This window comes from Bos taurus, chromosome 5 (genome assembly GCF_002263795.3).
Source record: "Bos taurus isolate L1 Dominette 01449 registration number 42190680 breed Hereford chromosome 5, ARS-UCD2.0, whole genome shotgun sequence".
Lineage (NCBI taxonomy): Eukaryota > Metazoa > Chordata > Mammalia > Artiodactyla > Bovidae > Bos > Bos taurus.
In genome coordinates, this window is record NC_037332.1 from 108509210 (window position 1) to 108532732 (window position 23523).

Here is a 23523-nt window from a genome sequence, read left to right on the forward strand (position 1 = left end):
CTTTTGGGAATTAGCATCACGCTGGCTCTGCTGGTGTCAGAATCACGGAAGGAACTGTGGAGAACCCGGGCTGCCTGATCCAATCTCCTGACTCCTCAGGGACCCCCTAGGGCTGGGAGCCTCATGATATGTTTTCCGGGAGGAAAGTGGTCCTCAGGAGAGTGTGCCCTCGGTCGCCTGTCCTCTGAGAGCTGAGGGTCTGGGCAAACACCAACAGCCCGAGGCGGCCTCTGGAGGTGTGTGCTGAGGTTGATCCTCGAGATCAGCCCCTCCCAGCATGGAGGAAGCACCCCCAGGCTCTGTGAGGCAGTGTCCAGGTGCTGCCGGTCCCCTGCCTTCGGGCTGTAGCCAGCACCCTGACCAGTGCCCCTCCTTGCTCTCCGGGTGGTGGGCAGCCGTCGGGGCTGCCTGGGGAGGAGGCGGCGAGATCTCTGCCTGTTACACGCGAACGTGGAGACATCACGGCTTTATTTTTAGACTTCGCTAATTCGCGCTCTCCTCCTGGTTCGCGGCTCCCTGGCAACAGCTTGTTGTCATGGCAACCCCCATGTTAATGAGTGAGGCTCTCGGTGTGTCTGTTCCACCCGGGCCAGGACAAGGACAGCAGCTCTGCCAGGATCCGTCCAGCCCCTGGAGGCTGCCTGCCTGACACCAGGCCCAGAGCATCAGGAGAGGGCTGGAGGGAGGGGTGGTTTTGCTCACACTTGTCTGACTTCTTGGTTTGCACCTGCCTGGGTTTAGGGCAGCTTTCCTGCAGCTGGAGAGTAGGGCCCTGAACCCTGAGTCCTGAAGGGAGAGACGTTTGCTGCCGATCTGGGGGAGGTGAGAGTCCAGTCAGAAGCTGAGAGGCAGTGACCCCACCGACCTGTGCTAGAGGCTGCTGTCCTGGGTTGGGGGGCAGACGGGGTCTCTGCAGCCTCTTGGGGGTTCATGCTTCCCAATTCGAAGGTGGCTTGAGGCCAACACCCCGAGTCCTCGCACCAGCCGACTGAGTGATGCAGGTGAGGCCCCAGGGCTCCGCTCCCCAAGTCTGCTGTGTGGATGGCTTCCTGGAATCCCCCCGCCCCCCTCCGCTATGTGCTTCAGTTTCTTCACCTATAAATTAAGGATAATAATCATATGACTGTGTGTCAGCGCTTAGAGCAGTGTCTAGCTTAAAAGGATGATGGTTGGATGCATATTAGTCCTTTGGTCTGGTCATTATTTAATTTCCACAGGAATCTTGTGAGATAAATACCATTGTTTTTCTATAATTACAAATAAGTAAACTGAGGCACCGAGCTGCTGTCCTGGTCACAGGAGGTGGTGGGTAGGAGCAAGGGAGGCCAGGCCCGGGGTCAGAGGCCAGGCCCGGGGTCAGAGGCCAGGCCCGGGGTCAGAGGCCAGGCCCCGGGGTCAGAGCAGTGCGGGGAGGACCTGTCCTCGTCTCCCCGGGTGAGTCCCAAAGGCGCTGGGCCACGCCACCAGTGCCTCCTCCCTGTCTCTGCACTTCGAAGGACGCGACTGTGATTCCCTTAAGGATGGAGCGGGCCTGGAAGTGCTTTCCTACCTGCTTACTCATAGCCACACTCCTTCCAAGAAAGAAGCGGGCTCTTAATGCACAATTAGAGATGAAAGGCTGAACCCAGAGGAGGTGATGCTCCAGTGGGTGTTTCTCAGTTGAAATGTAATCAGTCCAACTGCCAGGGTAATTGACTGGTCATCAGACTCTTTTTGGCTTTCGATGGGAGGAAGGGGGAGAAGTTATTTGCAGGACAGAGATGTTGTACGTAAAGAGACGGGCCCCAGAAAAAGGACAAGGTAAGCAGAGAGGTGCACGCCTGCAGAACTGTCTGGGGGGATACTTTAGAAGCTGGAGTTCAGGGTCACCCGTGGGGCCTGGCCCCCAGTGTTTTCACAAGCACCTGTGTGTAACAGCCGTGCGTGGCCAGGCTGAATCACTGGTTTAAAGACACAAGCTCACTCACAGGTACCAGTGTAGAGTTTGCAGTTTTCCAGGCAGGGACCTGGGGAAGACATGTTCTGGTTTCAATTTGCAGTGACACCTTCTGAAATGTGCTTCAGGAATTAAGAAGTTTAGGTGCTTTTTTTTTTTTTAAAGCAACTTTCCATTTCATATAGAGTATAGCCGATCAACAATATTGGGATAGTTTCAGGTGAACAGCAAAGGGACTCAGCCATTCGTATACCTGTGTCCTTTCTCTCCCAAACCCTGCTCCCATCCAGGCTGCCGCATAACTTTGAGCAGAGTTCCCTGTGCTCTACAGTAGGTCCTTGTTGGTGATCCATTTTAAATATAGCAGTGTGTACGTGTGCATCCCAAACTCCCTAACTGTCCCTTCCCCCGCTCCTTCCCCTCTGACAACCATAAGGTTATTATAGAGTATTGAGTAGAGTTCCCTGTGCTGTACAGTAGGTCCTTGTTGGTTATCAGTTTTAAATACAGCAGTGTGTACATGCCCATCCCAAACTCCCTAACCATCCTTTCGCCCCATCCTTCCCCCCAGCAACCATAAACTTGTCCTCTGAGTTTGTGAGTCTGTTTCTGCTTTGTAAATAAGTTCATTTGTATCATTTCTTTTTAGATTCTGCATGTAAGGGACATCATACACTATTTCTCTTTCTCTGTCTGACTTAAGGAAGTTTAGGAGAAGGCAATGGCACCCCACTCCAGTACTCTTGCCTGGAAAATCCCATGGATGGAGGAGCCTGGTGGGCTACAGTCCATGGGGTCGCACGGAGTCAGATATGACTGAGCGACTTCACTTTCACTTTTCACTTTCATGCACTGGAGAAGGAAATGGCAACCCACTCTAGTGTTCTTGCCTGGAGAATCCCAGGGACGGGGGAGCCTGGTGGGCTGCCGTCTATGGGTTCGCATAGAGTCGGACACGACTGAAGCGACGCAGCAGCAGCAGCAGGTGCTTTTTAAAAAAGCTATCTGTGCACCCACATTCACAGCAGCAGTAATCACAACAGCCCCGAATGGAAGCAAGCCAAGTGTCCACCAAAGGATGACAGGCAAGCACAATTCGGTCTGGACCTGCCATAGCAGGTGATTCAGCCTTAAAGAGGAAGGAGGTTCTGACCCCTGCTGCAACCCGGATGAACCCGGAAGACACTGTGCTCAGTGAGAGAAGCCACACAAAACCCGACAAACGCTGTGTGACCCCACTTACAGGAGGTGCTTCGAAGAGGCAGATCCAGATACAGAAAGTGGAAGGGTGGTTACGGGGCTAGGGGAGGTGAGTGAGGAGCAGTCTAATGGCATGGAGTTTCTGTTTAGCAAGATGAAAAGTTTAGAGTCTGAGGATGGTGTTGCTGATGGCTGCATGGTGATGGGAGTGCAGTTAATGCCTGCACTGTGCACTCAGGAAGGGCTGGGATGGTCAAGTTTATGTCACGTGTTGTTCTTGCTGTTATTCAGCTGCTCAGTCGTGTCCAACTCTTTTACCACCCCCTAGACTGTATCCCACCAGGCTCCTCTGTCCATGGGATTTCCCAGGCAAGAATACTGGAGTGGGTTGCCATTTCCTCCTCCAGGGGATCTTCCCGACCCAGAGCTTGAACCCTCATCTCCTGCTTGGGTGGATTCCACCAGGGAAGACCATGTCATGTGTATTTTACCAGACTTAAAAACATTTAATTTCAGATTAATAAGAATCATCTGTTTGTTTTAATAGTTTAAACAAAAACAAACTTATAAAGAAGAAAGTTTAAAAATTACCACTTGGTATTGAGACATGTTCTCTTCTCAGTGTGCTTGTAAACGTGAATGCACATGCTCACGCATGCACACACACGCACACACACACACAGTGATCTTGCTCTCCCTGGGTTTTGCTTGGACAGTTTCACACTGACTCTTAGCAAAACTCTTTCAGGGAGGTGGATTGAACCACTTGTTCACTGAGCCACACAGAACAGCCGAGTTTGGAGCCTGAGTTACAGCCTCCACACACGTGTAGCCTTGTGACCTGGACCGGCTCCCTTGTTTCTGGTTGTCTTAGAAACACGATGATGCCCAGTCCCACTGGAGCCCCTGGGACATGGTGCTGATATTGAGGAGCTCAGGGCACCACATGCCTGGACCTCCAGGTCGGAGGCATCCCAGCTCCCCTTACTCCCTCCCCTGAGCCATGGAGGGGGCCTCGGAGCATCAGGGCCTGAGGCTTGGCAGTTACCGTGGCTGCACCCATTGGTGGGGGCGGTTTTCCCTCCAGGCAGAGACAGGAGAGTGGCAACACCTCCCCAGCGCAGGGGAACGCACAGTCCTCATCAGCCTGGGAGAAGCGCTGAGTCCAGCTCAGAGCCACCAGGGGAAGGTCTCTGAGGGCATGCTTGGGGAAACCGAGTTAGGCTGGCTTGTTCCAAATAAAACGCTGAATTCAATTTCACTCTGGGCAACATTTGCTGTCCGGGGTGCTGTGATTTGCAAAATGGATTTAAGAAGATCTGTTCAGTTGAAACAATAGGAAAGCAGGGGCTGAGGGCGGGTGGGGAGGGCTGGTACAGCTCGTGAGTGTCTCAGTTTGGTTTTGTCGCGGCAGATGCTGACCTTGGGCTGGGCAGCCCATGTTGAGGGGCCTCTGCATCACCGTGTGGTTGGTTGCCTACCGCTGTTTCACACAGGGGCCTCAGAGGCGAGCGGCCTGCACCATGTGCTGGCCATCCCGGGGGAAGGCCCGAGTCTGCGCCTGTGCTGAGTTCAGCCCGTCCAATGAGGACATGTCTGACCATCCGCTTTCAAAACCAGCCTGGTGGAGTCTGGTTTTCACAGTCGCCCTAAGCATGTGGTTAGCTGGATACCCCCCTGCTTATCAAATGAACGATCACGTGTAAGTACGACCCCAGCCAGATTTGACGCACTTCAGAAAGCGTGCCCACATCAGACCCTTCCAGAGTGTAAAGACAGAGAGAAGACATCTGTCTGGAGAAAGCAGAAAGAGAACAAGTTGAGGAGAACATTCGAGGTAGGGCTTGCAGAAGCAGGGACATGACATGTAGATGGGGAGGTTGGGCCTGGGCTTATAAACCAAACCTTCTGCTGCCGGCTGGTTCTGGTGATGGACACTGCGCCCCTGGCTTGTTTCTCTTCCTAATTCCACTTCTCAAAGCTGTTCACCACTGAGAACTCAGAGATGGAGGTTTTATTGCAATGAGTGTGCCTGATCTCTGGAGACCCATGTGGACACCCACATGATTCCTGGTCTTCCCTTCATCACCTGTTCGTGAATGGGTTACAGTCATGGCGTTTTGGGGGATACATTTAAAAAACTTGGTTTATTGGAGTATAGTTGATGCACAGTGTTGTGTTAGTCTCTGCTGTACGGCAGAGTGATTCAGTTGTACATGTACATCTATCCATTTTTTAAGGGGCTTCCCAGGTGGCACTAGTGGTAAAGAAGATGTAAGAGATGAGGGTTCAATCCCTGGGTCAGGAAGATCCCCTGGAGGAGGGCATGGCAATCCATTGCAGTATTCTTGCTTGGAGAATCCCTTGGACAGAGGAGCCTGGAGGGCTATAGTCCACAGGGTCGCAAGGAGTCGGATACGACTGACGTGCCTTAGTACAGCACAGCACTCTTTCTAAAATGCTTTCCCACATAGGTCGTTACAGAGTATTGGATAGAGTTACCTGTGCTATACGGTATGTTCGTACCAGTTGTCTATTTTGTATATGATAGTGTGTGTGTCAATGCCAATCTCTCAGTTTATCCCTTCCCCCCTTTGCCCCTGGTAACCATAAGTTTGTTCTCTCAGGCTGTGACTCTATCTCTGTTTTGTAAATAAGTTCATTTGTACCTTTTTTTTTTAAAGAGTCCACATATAAATGGCATCACACGCTCTTTCTCCTTCTCTGTCTGACTTACATTACTCAGTGTGACAGTCTCTAGGCCCGTCCATGTCTCTGCAAATGGCATGATTTCGTTCTTTTTAGGGCTGAGTAATATTCTATGGGATACACGTACCACATCTTCTTTATCTGTTCCTCTGTTAGTGGACGTTTAGGTCGCCTCCATGGCTTTGGTAACCAGTGCTGTGAAGATCATACGGGATACGGGTGCATATGTCTTCCAAGTGCGGCTTTCTCCAGATATATGCCCAGGAGTGGGATTGCTTGATCATATGGTAGCTCTATTTTGGGGTCACAGACTTTATCTTTATTCTAGAACTTTCTCCTGCACCTCTGACCCACCTGGCTGGCAGGAAAGTGTGGTTGTCCGAGCTTTCTTGGACTTCAGGCTAAAGCAGGGTGTGCTGCCTCCCCTTCCTCCTGTCCACAGGAGCCCCGACTCCCCAGCCGCCTCCTGGCAGGAGCAAGGATGACCAGCTACTCAGTATTCTAATATTAAAGAAAGGGTGGGTGATGCATGCAGAGTCTGGGGTGATAGGTGCTTTGTGGAGGGGGATCTTTTGTCGTTTCCCCGTGGGACCTTGGGCAGTAGTGTGATTCGCCATCAATTTCCCGATGAAGGAAGGACACCTTGGCTTGCTCTGTGTGAGTGGGCTGATCAGTGCTGGAGATGATTTACTTATCAAGACCTTGGGGCCCGAGACAGGAGTTTCCCGTGAGCACCGCCATGTCGCTGTGCCGTCTCGGGGAATAATAAGGTAGTGTGTGCTTACAAGCTGGCTTCCTGATGTTTGGCCAAAGGAGACGACTGTACTTGAACCAGCTGAGGGCTATCTTTCCTCCAGCACCCGAGATGTGCAGGCCCAGAGGACATGTGTGTTGAAGGCTGCGGCTTTTTAGAACGAGCAAACAAGCAGTGTCTCTCCTAACTGAGGACCGGGAGGGCTGTCGAGCCCCCGTCTCTGGTTTGCCTTCTGTTCACCTGTGAGTCCCCTCACCCCTCTGCCTTTCTGTCTCCATCTGGGAGCTGCCGTCACTTTGCCAAGATAGCTTCGGTCTGAATACGGTAATGTGTGGAGTCCTTTCAGCTGCTTCGTCATTAAAAAGCATTTATTCAGCACTTACATAGTGTGGCACAAAGAGAATTATAAAGACCCGGGCCTGCCTGAGAGATTATATTCTAACATTTTCTTAGAAAGGCAGACACTGGGCAGCTAAGGGAAGCCACCACTCAGCAGTTACCTTCTGTTATGGGACACACGGAAAAACACCATAAGTAATGAACAAGGACTGACGTGACAGGAAGTCCAGTCGCCAAGATGGAGCGCACGTCAAAAACGCAGATAAGCGAAGACTTCCCTGGGGGTCCAGGGTTAGAACTTTGCCTCCAATGCAAGGGGTATGGGTTAGATCTCTGGTTGAGGGGCTAAGATCCCACATGCCTCAAGGCCGAAAAACCACACCATAAAACAGAAGCAATATTGTACCTAATTCAATAAAGACTTTAAGAATAGTCCAAGTTAAAAATATATATATATTTTTTTTAAATACCAATAAATGGTTGGAACTTTCTCACCTATCTGGAACTAAGTCTTACAGGAACCTTATTTTCTGTAAATGAATTTGCCAAACATCTGGCCCACTGGGACCTGCTCAGGAGGGAGACCCCAGGGCATGACTCTCTGGGGGGTGTTGCTTAGAATCCTGTTATTTGGGTTCCCATCACTGTCTCTTCTTTCCACCGCTACTCAGACACACCCCAAGTCCCCAACCCTGCAAGAAGTCAGGGACTGCTCTGAGGAGCAGGCAGCTGGCATCCCGTCCTGAACACAGTGGTCAGAGCATTGTAGGCCTTCATGAGAAAGATCCAAGCCGAGGTGGGCGTGGATGGAGCCCCAGGGAGCGAGGCCACTGTACAGAAGCCCGCCGCCAGTCCATCTGTGTGTGAGTCATCCTGAGGACTAGTGAGTGCATGTCCATCTGACTCCCCAGCAGTTAAACACTCTGAAAGGTTGGTCCCAAGGAGGAGAATGCCCTTCACTCCCTCAGTGCTGGAGAAGGGGGAGATGCTTTGTAGGCTGCTGATAAGATTTGTTTCAGCCTCTTCTTAGGGGAGCTGCACCCCGAGGTATCATACACACACATACACACACACACACACAGGTTTCTTCAGAGGACTAGTAATGCTGCCAGGAAAGGAATTAAATTAGCTGTTGTTTGTGATTCTCTTCATAGTTTACAGCATCCTGTGCCTGGTTTGATCTCAACCACAAACTAGCTCTCATGTAGGTGATTCAATGATGGATGGTTGGTGCGGTTGATGGTGGGTGGTTGAGACTGAGGGTCACCCCTACAAAGATGTGGAAGCTGGGACTCAGGGGTTAGGAGACAGGGACCAGTTCTCTTAGCTGCTCTTGCCTTTCTCTCTGGGAAAGCATCAGCATTCCAGAGCTCCTGTATCTAATACACTTGCTGGGGACGACTTTTCCAAGGAAGATTTCAAGCCCCAGCTAGAAATCTGGATTTTCTGTCAATATCTCACAGGTTTAAAGTATTATTATTAGTCACCATAACACACAATGTAGTTAAAACCTAACTCGTGGCTGCTAGTAATTCCATAATTGTCATTATTTGCCCCAAGGAGGCTCTGACTGGAAGCCGGGAGCCTGGGTGGCCCTTTGCTGGACTTGGCTCTTGAGCAGCGATTCAGTATATGGAGCTTGACTCCCCCCAGCCACCCCCTGCCCCACTGCTGTTCTTGACTCCCTCCCCATGTTTCAAGAGTGCTTCCGCCATTATAAGGGCTCTTGAAGACGGCCGGCACAGCACAAACTCCTGTGTGTGCGTGAAGCGAGGTCTGAAGGCTGCACCTGGATCCCCGTCCAGGTGGAAGATGCTCAACCTGCCCCAGATCTGAAAATGTACCCGAGATTGATGGTCATGATTGGTGAGACTGAGATACTCAGTGCGCACCCTGCCTGCGTGCAGGGAGGCGCTGAGCACGTGTTCCTCCCAGACCCTGGCCCAGCCACCATGCCTCCTCCTCTTCGCCCTGTCCCCCTCCCTCCCTCCCTCCAGCCAGGACGTCCTTCTAGCTCCCCTCCCCCACTCCAAGACCAGTTCCCAGAGAGAAGCTTCCTATTCTTCAGTATCAGTTTTTCCCAAGAACAGTAGCGACTCCACTGCTAAATGTAGAATCTCTGGGGCTAAAGGGATTTCCCAGATGGGTGGTGTCGCCCAGTGACTCAGCCTGTGCGATTTGTGGTTGAATGGCCTGAGTCTGAGTCTAGGATCCACTTTGTACCGACTCTTAGCAGGTTAGCCTTTCTGAGTCTGCAGAGCGGAGAGTTCGATGCTGCCCTGCTCTTGGGTTCACACGAAGTCCCGCGCCCGAGCTTGGACTCCCCCCTACCTTTCCCAGCTCAGTCTGCCCCTCCTGACAGCCCCACAAGGCCTCTTCCATTCCAGGCCACTGGACGAAGTGCTGGCCAGGCAGGAGAAGCCAGAGTCCTTTTACCAGCAGTGACCCTGCTGCCTGAGGGGGGACCTCTGGCGTTTGTTTGGAGTTGATTCACTATGTTGTATTGATGGGTTGATTCTGAGGCACGCATTTTCCCCCTGAAGTTGACCGTCTCGAAAATCAGGGTGCATTTTACACCCAAGTGGGTGTTGAGAACAGCTGGCACCATCTTTTCTTTCTTAGTGGTCCTGAAGGTGATGAGCTTGTGTTACAATCTGTGACTTCCTGAATTTGGTGAAATGCATTAGTAATTTTTAAAAATCTGAGTTTAGATCCCTTCAACTCAGATATCAAACAGTTGCTCGGGTCTGGTGAATCTCGATGAGGGCGCTTCCTGGGCTCCTGCCTGGGCACCAGTCTGGTGTCCCCAGGCACAGGATCTGTCTGGGCTAGGGAGCAGCAGAGGAAGGGTTTCCGGGTGTTGGTGACAGGGCGAGGGTGTGAGTGACCCTCGGGATTCATCTGTGTCGAAGCCCAAGCAGCTGCAACAACTCTGTGTCTGTTCAGCCTCTGAGACATCTTTCTGCTGCTGCTGCTGCTGGTAAGTTGCTTCAGTTGTATCCGACTCTGTGAGACCCCATAGACAGCAACCCACTAGGCTCCCCTGTCGCTGGGATTCTCCAGGCAAGAACACTGGAGTGGGTTGCCATTTCCTTCTCCAATGCATGAAAGTGAAAAGTGAAAGTGTAGTCGCTCAGTCATGCCCGACTCTTAGCGACCCCTGGACTGGAGCCCACCAGGCTTCTCCATCCATGGGATTTTCCAGGCAAGAGTACTGGAGTGGGGTGCACCTTCCAAAGGGCATCCTCCCCTCCCCCACCCCGTGTCATAGTTAGGCGGGGCTTGCTTGGGCTTAGTGAGCATGGCTGTGTACCAGGCATGGGGTCCAGCACTGGCACTGATCATTAGCAACCTATTAATAAATATAAATGGAAGTCAATGCTGTTCTGTCTTGGTCTCACAGGTGAGAAAGCAGGCTTAAGAGGGAGCTCCCCTTCCCAGGCCTTGAACTCAGGTCTGTCCAACTCAGCACTCACAGTGTGGACCCCTGCCCACTCCTCTCTCCCATCCTGAGCAGCCAGAGTAGTCCTTGCCCGCTCCCCCACTTTGGCCAGTGTGTTGGTGACACAGCAGTGACACCAGAGCTTGAGTTTACAAGAAGCCATGTGCTGGGGGTGGCAGGTTGTGGACCCTGGAGGTCAGGGGTGGAATGGGATGTTCAGGCCAGACTTTGAGCCTTTGCAGGTGGCTTCATCCCCCTCGTCTGGCTGCCCCATCCCGTCTCTCCACCTCTGTCCTTCGTCGGCTATTGGCCTCTCCTCCAGGCCGAGTTGGCCCAAGGGGTCCAGGCCAGGAGGTGCCTGCACTGGTGTGGCTGCAGCAGGAGCGTGGGAGACAGGACACATGGAGGGCAGGTGGGCCATTGTGGCTTTACACTTGGGCTGTGACGATGAGGAGGGGGTGGGAGTGAAAACCCTGGAAGAGACAAGGGACAGGGGCACGTCTGGGCAGAAGAAGCTGTGGATCTGAGACTGAGAGCCCACTTGAGGATCCAGGAGACTGCCAGGGTGATGCAGGGGACATGAACATCATACCCACCCTGACCTCAGGCAGCCTCCAGCTTGGCCTGTCCACGCACACCTGACCTGTCCTATTTCTCTCCTGATCACTCGGGGCATCTGTGCTTTTCTGGATCAGAGGCGCCTTTGTAACTAGAATGTTCCATTTTGATTTATGTGGCTTTTTTCCCCCATTGTCAATCACCAAGCCACTAATATGGTTCCCCACAACAAAAAGAAAGTAACAAGTGACTGCTGTGTGGAGTTAAGTCTTCTTCTGAATATTTCATTTGTAATAACTCCTTTAATCCTGGCAGAACAACCCTGCCAGGAAGGTTCGTGCATATCCCCATTTTGCAGAGGAAGAAACTGAGGTTAAGGACCTCACCCAAAGACCCACAGCAAAGAAGTGTTGGGCCGTCATTCTGCCTCCAGTTTCTGATTCCAGAAGCCTCTCGCTTCCCCATGATTGGTGTTAAAATCATTTGTTCTTCATCGTGTGAAATTCTGCGAGGGTGTTTTTGGAAATCATTTGGGCAAATACACACGCAAGAGCCGTGTGCTCATGAGGGGAGAAGGGAACTGGCTTACGTGTTTTTCTCTCTCGTGTCTACGTGGGTGATTCATTGGCATGAATGTCACCCCTCTCCCAAGGCTGCACACACATTCAGGCAGGACCTGTGTGGAATTCATTTTTATGTTCACTGTAGTCTCTAAGCCGATCCTTAAACACAGTAGGTGCTCATAATTTCATATTTTCACAAAAACATGAAATCATTTCTAAAGTTGATGGATGCATTTGGTAACCAGTTCTCACTGAAGCTATTCATTTCTAAAAACAATGAAGAGGAGAACATTTAAATATGTGAATCATAAGCCAGGGTTATGGTTGAATCAGGCTTTGATGGTTTTCAAATTCCTTCCACGCAGCCGTCTCATCTTGCTTCCCTGCCAGCCCTGTGAGGCGCAGGACATGTTGTTTTCCCAATTTAATTATGAGAAAACTGAGGTCAGAGACGGGAGATCTGCCCAAGGTCACAAACAACATTTGTTTGGGGTGGGGATGGGGATTATTTTTTATTTCGCTTTTAAAATCAAACCAGAGTTGAGAGCCACCATCTCCTGGTTTCCTGTTTCGTGAGCAATCAGGCCACAGACCTGCTGGGTTCCGAGCTGGGCCGCAGGGCCCGGTGACGAGCGCTAGGCTTGGGCAGCAGGTGTTTTGGTTCCTGTCTTTTTGGTCAATAAGACCGTCTAGCACAGCACTCTGAACAACGCAGTCCCCACCAAGCAGACCAGTCCAGGGCGAGACAAGAGCTCCTGATGGAGTGCACACCAGCTACATCTGTACACGCGGTCTAGTTGGCCTGATGGGTGTTTTTTTTTCTTTTTATAGTTAGTTGGAAATAATCTTAGGCTTACATTAGAGTTGAAAAGTGGTAGGGAGAGTTCCCCCAGACCCTTCATGCAGCTTCCTCTAGTGTCAGCTTCTCACGTAATTATAATATAAGGGTTCAAACTGAGAAATTACCACTGGTACAATGTCTGTGTGCATACACAGCTCCTTCAGTCTTGTCCAACGCTTCAGGACACCATGGACCCTCTGTCCATGGGACAAGAATGTCCAGGCAAGAATACTGGAGTGGGTAGCCATTTCCTCCTCCAGGGATTCTTCCGAACCCAGAGATTGAACCCACGTCTCCTGTGTCTCCTGCACTGCAGGCAGATTCTTTACCTACTGAGCCATCAGGGAAGCCCATCATTGGTAAGATGTGCTGAGTCGCCCAGTCGTGTCTGACTCTTTGCAACCACATAGACTGTAGCCCTCCAGGCTCCTCTGTCCAAGGGCATTCTCCAGGCAAGAACACTGGAGTGGATTGCCATGCCCTCCTCCAGGGGATCTTCCCGACCCAGTAAGTATTGGTGTAATACTTACAATTAAATTCTGGCTCCATTGATTTCACCAGTTTTCCCACTTGCATGGGGATTCCACGTGTCTGGTCATTGTGTCCATCGAGTCGATGATGCCATCCAACCGTCTCATCCTCTGTCGCCTCTGTCCTCTGTATCCTTTCTTTGTTCAACTCCTAATTTGCATCATGATCCTGCTTATCTTGCTCTACATATCTCGTTGCCCACGTTGTTCCAGCTTCAGCCAGTCCAAGGTCTTTCGGGACTGACTCTGACCCTCCAATGGTTCCCCGCCTCTTTCCAGCATTTTCTTCCTTTCAGACCACAAAGTGCTGCAGGTGCATCTTGAATCTTCCCTGCCCGAGCCCTGGAATCAAATGCCTCTTCCTGGTTCCTCTGTCTGGAGAAGAGTGTTTAAAAGCCAAGACCTGAGCAGCAACGGTGCTCATTGCTGTCTGTGACTTGTTTACGTCGGTGCTTCTGTCTTAAAGGAAGCACTGTGTCTGTCCACGCGGTGAATGGGAATCAGCCAGCATCCTGTCTTGCTGTGAACCAGGGACACCAGCGACCCCGCCGCGTGGAATCTTAAGAATCTGTCACCGTGTTCATGTGACCCGTCTGGTGGCAATTTAAATTCTACTGAGTTCAAGTCCGGAGTCCGCGTGGCTCTTTCGCTCTCTGCCAGGCCTTGCGTCGGGTGCTGGGTTTACAGTGGTGGGAAAGTCCTGCTCCCGGGGAGTTTATAATAATATCTTCTGTTCAGTCTGGGAGACAGGACTTCTTTTTCGGTCACTGCAAATTAGGAGAACTCATTTCAGATTATTCAGCATTCTAAAGCCTTGCAAATTCAGCCTTGCGGGGGCGGTTCATTTTGATTTCAGATTCAGAGGCTGTTAGACTGTGAAGAGGCTGTTCCCCAGCCTAGGGCCTCCTGGCGCCGTGAAGACCTTTGCCCACAACTTGGTTCTGACGTGTAGGCTCTGGCTCCTTCAGGCCCCGTGCGAGAAAGCCAGGGGTGTATTCTCTGACCTGGAAAGAACTCTAGAGCCTAACTGGTCCCTCTGAGCGTCGTGGGAACCAGCGTCTGCAGATGGGCAGACGTCTGCGGCCGAGGAGATGGAACTTGCTGCCGGAGTGGGGCTCCACCTCCAGGGCCCTCCCGTGGGGCTGGGCCTCAGGGGTGGGCGGCCTCTTCCAACAACTCTCACACCCCAAAGCACCCCTTCAGCAGAAGTGCATTATCAGAGATTGTGCGGCTTGGCTTTAACCCACCGCTTCATGGAATTAGATCCGGGTTCAGGTTGAAGGAAATTGATGGACAGGAATGTGGGGTAGGTCACCGGGACCTGTCTTCCCCTACTCCCACTTCTTCTGTTTCCCATCTGGCTTCACAGAATCTGGCATTATTCCAGAGCTTCCCACACAGGCTGGTTCTTAGTATTTCCTTGAACTTTGTGAGCCCGGATGAACCAAGAATCCCCAGCATAGCTCAGAAATGGGTCCTCACAAGGAGGATTCTGCTGGCCGGATGGCACAGTCCTTTCACACAAGTTGGGTGTCTGGAGGCATCTTTGGTCTCCTTTGGTTTAGAGAGATGAGGATGCTGAAGGTTCATGCTGAGTCCTGGCCGCCCTTCCCGTTGGTCCCCTCTGGTACCAGGTGATCACGTGTCTTCTGTGTCGCTGGACTGATGCAAAGTGTACACATGTCGGCCGGCTCCCTGCCTGTTCTCAGGAGGAGGGGACCCGCGGGCTGTGGGCAGGCCAGTTGCCATGCATTCGGGTTGGAAGCCTGAGGGAGGCAGGCTTTCCGTGTCTGCCTCGGGGAGTGTTGTGGGACCCAGGCATCCAAGAGCATCTGCCAGAGGCGCCTGAGATGGGCAACTGGGCAGACGCCCCTCAGCCCTGGAGCTGTCCCCCAGTCGCTCTCCCAGCCTTGAGCCTGACAGACGACTGGGGCCTGGGCATCTTAGTGCCCATGTCCATTTCTGTTTGGTGCTTTTCCCAGAAATTTTCTGTGTGTGTGTGTGTGTGTGTATGTGTGTGAATACAGGAAATCCAGTTTAGAGAACAGCTTTGTGTGCTCCGTCCTGCATGTATGCAGTGCTCTGCCCTTGAGAATTTTAAATGAGCTGACCTACATAGCCTATTTCAATTAAAAGTGACGGAAAGCGTAGCCTGGTGAGAGATGCGGGGCAGGGAGGAAAAGATCCGTCCCAGGCAGAAGGCAGAGCGACAGAGGGGACAGGAGGTTGTGGGTGGAACGCCCGGACTCCCCAACACCCCGGCGGGGCTGAGGTCCTCATGCATGTGGTTTCTTGGTGGCCCTGGCCATGGACCCGTCATCCTGTGGGACTGGGGCTGTGGACCCTGCATCTTCATGGGATTGGGGCTGGCTCCCCTCTCTCCTGGGGGAGGATCAGGCAGCACTGCTCCTGCATCTCTGCACTTGACGGAGGGCAGTGCTCACCCCTCCAGCCGGGTCCTGGGTCAGGGAGACGTGGGGAAGAGATGCCACTCGTGGCACAGGGCAGCCTTTCTGGCATTCTTACTTTCCACTTTCCCTACTGATTCTGCAAAAATTCCTAATTAGCTCAGTTGCTCTACCAGGACGACAAGCGCACATCTGGAGCTATGGAGGCAAGAGAACAGCTCTGCCTGCATCTGGCCAATTTTCTCCACTTCGTGCCAGCTCCTTGGCTGGGTGCCGCAGCAACCTGACACTCGGGGGTGAGGGAATGGGGGGTGCCGGGGCTGGAGCAACTCAGAGCTTATGGTTTCACCCAGAAAATCATGGGTTAGATATTTTTTAAATTGGTAGCTTGTTTTGGAGCTGTGTTTTTTTCTGGTGGGAGGGCGGGAGGTGGTGCTATCACGGAGGTCCGCCCATGCTGTCTGTGCGATGCTCCTACATGATGACTGGGCTCACCTAAGGCTACGACTGGCTAAAGCAGCGAACTCTTCAGATTTAGTCCCCATGGCTCCTCGGGTGTTGGATACAGAGCGGGGCCATGTCAGGTGGGGGTGGGGAGGGGACAAGGATGGAGCGATGAACAAAGGACTGTCTGTATCAGGTCAGAAGGAGGCAGTGGGTGCACAGCGGATGTAGAAGCTGCCCCGGTCTCCACTCTGCAGGTCTGGCTCCCTCCCCCATTCTGCCGTCTATCTACTCACTGGCCGTGGGCAGTGCTCACCACGGGACGGGCACTGTCCTCAGCTCTTTACATGGATTTACTCACTCGGGGCACTTAGCACCCAGTGAGGCCAGCATCGCTGTCATCCCGTCTTACAGAGGAGAACTCAGAGGCAATGAGAAGTTCGTAAATCTGCTTCTGCAGCAAGGCTTCACACCCAGGCATTTGGTCTGCTGAGCAGAGGCGCTCGCCGGCCGCCCGAGTCCCCTCCTACTCCAGCACCCCGGGCTTTCAGAGACGGAGAATCTCTGTCCCTCTGGCCAGTGCCTCTCAAACCTGCCTTTGCATGTGGCTCACTGGGGACCTTGGTAAAATGTCCATTCAGGTCCAGCGCTTGGGGGCGGGCCTAAGTCTCTCGTTCCCAACAAGCTTCTGGGTGATGCCCGTCCCTGTGGCTGACCTGTGGTCCACAAGTGGAGGAGTGAAGCCGCGGACCATCCTGTCTGGCATTCGCTCCGGACCGTACTTATGGGACTTCCCTGGTGGTCCAGTGGTTAAGACTTTGCCTTCCAATGCAGGGGCTGCAGGTTCAATCCCTGGTTGGTGAGCTAAGCTCTCACATGCCTTGTGGCCAAGAAACCAAAGCATAAAATAAGAGCAGTATCTTGACAAATACAACAATGACTTTAAAGACAGTCCACATTTAAAAAAAAAACTTAAAAAAAAAAACCTTGTACTTAAGCAGCTGTGGTGGAAACCCCTGGCATTTAAATACAGACATTTTCCGCAATAGGGCAACACCAACACAAACTTAACGAGTGACCTGTTGGAAATCCAAGAAAAGGGCCGCAGTGTGGGAAGTAATCAAGTTTTATATAAAAGCTAATTCTCTGAAGACAGTAATGGAAAATAGAGAGTATGTCCTCTTCCCATGTCTCAGCCAGGGGTCCTTCTACTGTGCTTGGACTCAGCCCAGCACTTCCCAGGCTACCTTCAGCCCTCATTCTTCTCAGTCACCTTGATGCATGGTTTTCCCAGCCACACCCCGGCAGTGTACCCGGATCAGACACTCAGTTGGACTCCATCACAAAAGCAGGGTCTCCATGGCAACCACATCCTGGGCTTCACGAGTGCACCCAGAAGCCTGAGCAGAGCTGATCCTTGAGGTGACCCAGGTTGTTCCCCTGGGGAGATGGGGGGACACGGCACCCTGCCCACGCTGGGCCGTGGGGTCTTCACCCCTGCACAAGGGGGCTTCCCCTAGCTCTGAAGATTCCAGATGCTCGGAACCTGCCCCACTCCCTGCAATCTTGCTGTTGGCCTCCGGGTATTTCCAGAATGTCCAGTGCCACAAGGATGCCACAGTGCTTGGCGACACTCCTGTTCTTCTGGTTTGAGTTTTGGTGGCTCACCACCTCTGAGTCTTGCTGCGTTTATTTGTCAATATTTTGGTTCATCTGCTTACTGGTGGTGTGGGGCCTATGGCAGATCCAGTAGGGAGGGGCCGGCAGATGGGACCCCCACATGGCGACCGTGAGGGGAATCCTGATCCCAGTGTGTAGAGCCGATGAAAGCATGGCTTTCTGGATCAGGGGTTCAGCTTGTAAATTAAGGCCCCGTGCTGCTTTCTGTCACTTGGAACTGTGTCCCCTCTCCTGCCTGTTTTCCCACACCTCCATCATTTAGGGAATGACGGTGTGGGTCCACTGTGTCCTTCTCATTTGGATGACGTCATTGGAGAAGCACTCTGTCCTCCCCCCGGCTGAGACCCAGGAGGTGACCTAATGTCTGATGGGGCTGAGACAAAAGAAACCAAGATGGCCCCGTGGACCCTGAACACTGGTTCCAGTGGTCACTACTGGGTCGAGAGAGGCAGTGGACTCAGTGGCACTAGGCTGTCCACGGGACTCCCTGGAAGGCTTCTCTCAGGTACGGACGCACCTCACAGATGGTGCCCAGCGGTCACTGGGTGACCTCTCTGGAGACGTTTCCAGCTGGGAAGGAGAGGCGGGCCTCCCTGACTCCTGTGGAGTCTCATCTTCAATGATGCTGCTTTGCCACAATGTGAGCTGGGGAGGACATGGCTGCGACCGTGATTTCAGCCGCTCTTCATTTACGTCTAAGCTTCAGGAAGCCAGTGTGCCCAGCGGTACTGCTCGAACACTCAGCGAACCTACAGGAGAGCGTCTCCAGCAGAACCTTAGTGAACACGTTTGCCGTCAACCTGTGTTAAGACCTGCCCTCTGCCCTCCCACGCTCCGCTATGAAACACTGGCTCCAGATGACGTGCAGGGGAATAAAAGTGACGTGGCTTTAATATTGAAAACCAAGCGTTAATAAATGCAGTTTGGATGGCTGCTCCAGTCCACGAGTTATTTTATGGGTTTTTTTTTTTTTTTTAATAAGCCAGATGATGCTGCTGCCTCCAGAGGGTCTTTGTTCAGTCCTCAGCCTTGAAGCCAACAGAATCAGGTTTGGGAGCAAGGCTCCTGCAGGTGACCCTGGGGAACTCTGATGTGAGAGGAGCATTTACCCCCCAGGACCCCCGACATGTGCAGTGAGCATGATGAGTGTGGAAACCGAGACGTAGCTCCTGGAGTGATGACCCAGGGTGGCTCTGGGGCCCTGACCCACATTGGGGGCAGAGTATCTTGTTTTTGGCCCCTCGGCTTCTACTGTGTCTCTGGTCAAGTGGGGAGCCCCTGGGCCTCAGTTTCCTGGCCTGTCAGTGCAGATGCTTGTCCCAAGGTTGGTAAGAGACCAGCGTGAAATGGCACGCCCTCCCAGCGTCATCACATCTACAAGTCATGGCTGCTTCTAGTCGTGTTGCAGCGTCTGGGCGAGGTCAGCAGGGCAAGACCAGGCAGCCGAGCTGGGTAGGACAGAGACCTTGCGGAGTGGGCAGGACAGTGTAGAACCCTCTGTGGGAGCTGCCTGTGGAGTGCCCGGCTTGGGTCCATCGGTCGGAGACCCCTGACTGCAGGGGGGATCTGACTCCCAGGAGATGCTGCACACGTGTTCCACACCTGTTCACCCCAGAAAGGCTGTGGCGGGGAGAGGCCACGCTGGGTGTGGGATGGGGGGATCTGTTGGGCTGAGGTCCCACATGGTCCTCGGGGGGCAGCTGCTGCATTCCGGAGGTCCCAGAGGTCACATTCATCCCAGGATTGCCCTCACCGTCTTGGGGTTTCAGCTCGTTCCTGGGCAACCCTGTTTCTAACTGGTGGGGGACTTCACCCTGCCATCTGTTTATGATCGTCCCTCTCCTCTCCTGGCAGCCACCCTCTCTGCCCCCTACATGCCCACCTCGTTTCCCATCTTAGCAGAGGTGCCTGGGTAGGCTTGTAGGCATCCTGGTTCTCTCTCAGGGGCTGTGTCCACTGCTGGCCGAGCTCAGCCCTGTGCCCTGTCTGTTCCTTGGCTACAGCCACTGAGCATCTGTGACAGTGGGAGCGAGGAGCCTGATGGTGTCTGGAGGGGGGGCAGGGAGGACCCAGCCACGTGCTGACCTCTACTAGCAGGAGACGCCCACCAGAGGGGCCTCAGGAAAGTGGAAAATGAGATCACGTTAAAATCGAAATGTTCTGAAAAGTGATCTGTGAAGAATTGGATACCTTTCTTTCAAACGGCTCCATTACTCCCAGAAATAGTGTCCATCCACAGTGAACGCTAAATTGCTGGGTCGGCTGGGAAATGCTGCTGCTGCTGCAGAATCAATGCTAATTGAATCATTAGGGCATCATCACCCGAGAGGCCAGCAGCCCAGGATGCTACGTCCCGGTCCTGCTGGGTCTGGTCCTCAAAGGAGCAGCAAGCCTGTCTGCCCCGCAACGAGCACCTCTCTGGAGTCAGGCAGGCGGTGTGGAAATTTCCTTCCACTGAAAAGTAAGACTTTTTGAAATCCATGCTACTGAAGAACCTGGACAAGCAAGAAGTCAGAGGAGAATTTGCACTGCGTTTTGCAAATCTTCGGGTGGGCTCCGTCCTATGTGAGGATGTAGCTGGAGCTTCACTGAAATAGGCAGCACCCATCAGAAGCTCTTGGTCTGAGTGTGGAACACGAGGCAGGGCCTGTGACAGGGGCTGCAGGCTGGACACCGAGGTCTGGCTGCAGCTGGCTGGGTGACTCCCCCAGGCACACGGCGTTTGTAAGTTTCCAGCAACTTCATCTCACACTTGCAAGCCTGACTGCCCGGTGCAGGGCTGAGGGGTTCCCGTATACCACACGGTTCGCCTGTGTCTCCCTTGCCTGTCAAGCCCGAGCCACACATGTGCGCACACACACGCATGCACACCCATGCATGCACACACATACCCATGCATGAACACATAGAGACACATGACTCCTCCCACTCAGTCCGCAGCTCTGCTCTGTGCCAGCTCCAGTCTCTGCTCCACGTCATTTCCTCCGTCTGCAGGACCTCCTCCTTGTCGTCCACGTCCACCTCCCCTCTCCAAGCTGTGTGCTCCCCCGGCCCCTCTCCCGTGGGCTTCCACCTGCACTGTTCTGCCCTAGACACCCCTCTGTGTGTCACCCCCTTGGCCCTGGTGGCCAGCCCACTGCCAGGTGCCCAGTGGAGATTTATGGCAAACGTTAGCCTGTGTTGCCCTCGCTGCCCCACCTGGCCCACGTGTGTCCCTTCTTCCCACACCAGCTCTCACCCGCTGCCCCTGCCCCACTGGCCCTTCCAACTCTGCTGTGATTGCCTGGGGGGCTGGTGAGCAGAGCAGGTGCAGAGTGTTTGGCCAGAAAAGAACCCACGAGTACACCGCTGATGGGTTGTACTTATGGGCAGAAATCCCATAAACATCCCTCTTCTCTGCGGGCCCCTTGGCCCCCGTCCAGGGGAAGAAGGCTGTCATCACGCCTCCGTCGTACATGAAAACACTCAAGCCTGCTGCCTCACGTGCCCAGCCATCTCTTCTGTCTTCTCCATCAGTGGGACGGAGAGAATCACCACGAGGGGCCTTGGGCTGTGCTGTGCGTTTCCCTCTTTTTCCAAACACAGAGTCCCCGCTACCTGGGATGTCTTGTTGTCAAGGTGACCCTTTGAAAGAGCTAAATGACAGTGGGAATGTCTGAGCGTGCAGGTGTGTGCCATGCATGTGTGCAGCCGGGCATACGTGCGTGGTTTTGCGTGCACGTTTGTGTGTGTGTGTGCAGACCTGCATGGGGCACACGGGTGTGCGCACACACAAGCCAGTGAGCATGCGGGCAGGAGAGAGCTGGAGCGGGGGGATATGTATGTGATCAATCACACAACGTGAGAAGCCTGGAAAAACAGGTCAGAGGAGCGGCAGGGCCGCCGTCTGTGCTGTAATTCTGAAGTTGGTCCAACGTCTGAGAAGATTAATGAGTGGGGTTTTGAGCTGCTCTGTGCTTTCAGGGGCGGAGAAGAGCCAGGCGGCTCGTTTTTAACCCCACCTTCCTCCACCCTCCCTGCTCAACAGCCCTGCGGGGGGAACCACCGACTCGGACATTTGTCTGTCTGCCCTTGCTCAGAAACACGGATCCGGGCTCTGGGCTAACAGGTGGACACGTTACAAGGCTTCGTTGCGGTCCCTCCCTACCTGCTGCGTGAGCCATGAGAGTGGGGACATTGCATCTTATTTTATCCCTCCTGGGTCACAGTAGTTCTAGATAAAATGTTACTGGACAGCTGAGTTTGCAAAGCATTTCACCTGCTTCTCAGCTGTCAGCACCTCCATCTCCTCTCTGCCCAAGGGGATGTCACCAAGCCCAGTCTCCTGTCCCTGGAATCCCCTTTCTCACTTGAGATCCTGGCCCCACATGCAGCCTCATCCTTGAGCCCAGCTTCTCCCAGTCCTGCAATTGCCCTCCACCCCTGCTGCACACCTCTCCATAGGCTCTGCACCCCCCAGGCATGTCCCCAGCCCCATTTGGCTCTTGCTACAGAGCCTCCTGGGCATCTCTTTGTCCTCAAGTCAGAGGCTGTAAACTCACATGCCTTGGGAGCGGGTGAGGAAGGTGCCCAGATGAGAGCAGGAGGGGGTTCATGTTCCCCCAGCGATGCAGGAAGAGTGGTCACAGCTGTGGACGTGTGGCCTCTGAGCTGGAGAAGAAACAGGGCCAGGGTCAGTGCAGACTCAGGAGCACGTGTCCCCTGAAGGTGCTACACCAGTAGATTGTCACCGCGAGGGGCGTCCACCCAGTGTTACAAGCCCTTTGGGTTTTTTTAAGGCAGGAAATCTGGATTTTAGGTGAAACCTACTGCTTCTTGAGTATGGCTTTACAATTTTTTTTAAACTATGGCAGCCCACTCCCTTCCTGGCTGCAGGTGATGTCCCTGGCACAGTGTGGGGTGACAGGGTAGCCTTGTGCAGATGCAGGACCAGGCATATGAGTCTGCCCAGTGCCCGACACAGACCAGGGGCCCTGACACCATGTCTGGAGTGCTCAGCACTTCCTCCCGAGCCGCGCTCACAAGGGCACTGCGTGTCGGGCTTGCCAGGCAGGATGCTGAGTCCCTCTCGGTGGTCAGTGGGAGTCACTCCATGCAGGCATGCCTTTATAACAGGCCCTGGAGGAGACTTTCAGCTTGAGATTTTATGAAGACAATAAAAAGAGGCAGAAAGCGACAAGATCTACGTAACGGAGAGAGAGCAGTTTTCCATTTACTTAAACTTAGGGCCCAAACTGTCCAGGACTGTGGCCTGAGTCCCAGTGAAGCCCCAGAGCCACTGGACCGGGGAGCAGCCCCAGTAAGGAGAGGGGTAGTCAGTGCAGAGCTGAAGGGACGGCCCAGCCCTGACCCGCTGGCTGCTCTCTGCTGGTGTCCCTGTTCCTGTTTTGGAGCCAGGCCACCTCCCTTTCATCTGGGCCTTTGCTCCCAGATGCCTCTTGCGTGGGACCTCACTGCCCAGGCCGATTGGCACAAGTTGGGGGGCGTGCCCTTTGCCCATCACCACCTGCCTGGGACCTGGTGTGGACACTGACAGGCAGGGAAGGCTGCTCCTCTAGGGCCTGTCCATCACTCTGGACCCGCAGCTATCCCTTCCCAGGGCCACCCAGGCCAGCCATGGGTAAGGATTGTCTTTTCCACCACCTATGCCCCCTCCCCCCCTCTGTCCTGGTTGGCAGAGGGGTGCAGAGAGCCCATGGGGGCTGCTCACCATGGGCTGTGCCCGGGGCCCCACGTGGCGCTCCTGCAGAAACGCGCTGAGGATTACGGGTTAAAGCCAGTAAAGCACTCAGGCCATAAATGTCAAGTTTCATGTTAATAAACAGGGGGATTAGGTTCATTTATGCGAAAAGGAGCTCTCCTCGAAATGGACAGTGGGGCACAACTCTACTTCCATCAACAAAAACAAACAGAGGGGACTATAAACCCAGACTCATCACGTCCGAGGCTTTATCTTGTTCCCGTCCCATCGTTCAGGCTGGACTCATCTCGCGGCTGTAGACTGGGTTCAGCCACCGAGATGGCGGCCTAGCTGTGTTTGTGTGTTTGATGTCTTTGGAAGCAGAAGTGTTGAAAGGGAGTGACCAGGTGCAGATGGCCCAGCCGAGCCCAGAGCAGCG

At 53.4% G+C, this 23523-nt stretch overlaps 1 protein-coding gene across 15 annotated transcripts in view; it reads left to right on the forward strand.

Moving 5' to 3' along the window:
- CACNA1C (calcium voltage-gated channel subunit alpha1 C) overlaps positions 1–23523 on the forward strand; it is a 459127-nt gene that overhangs the window by 174291 nt on the left and 261313 nt on the right. The gene's annotated exons all lie outside the window — the stretch shown is intronic.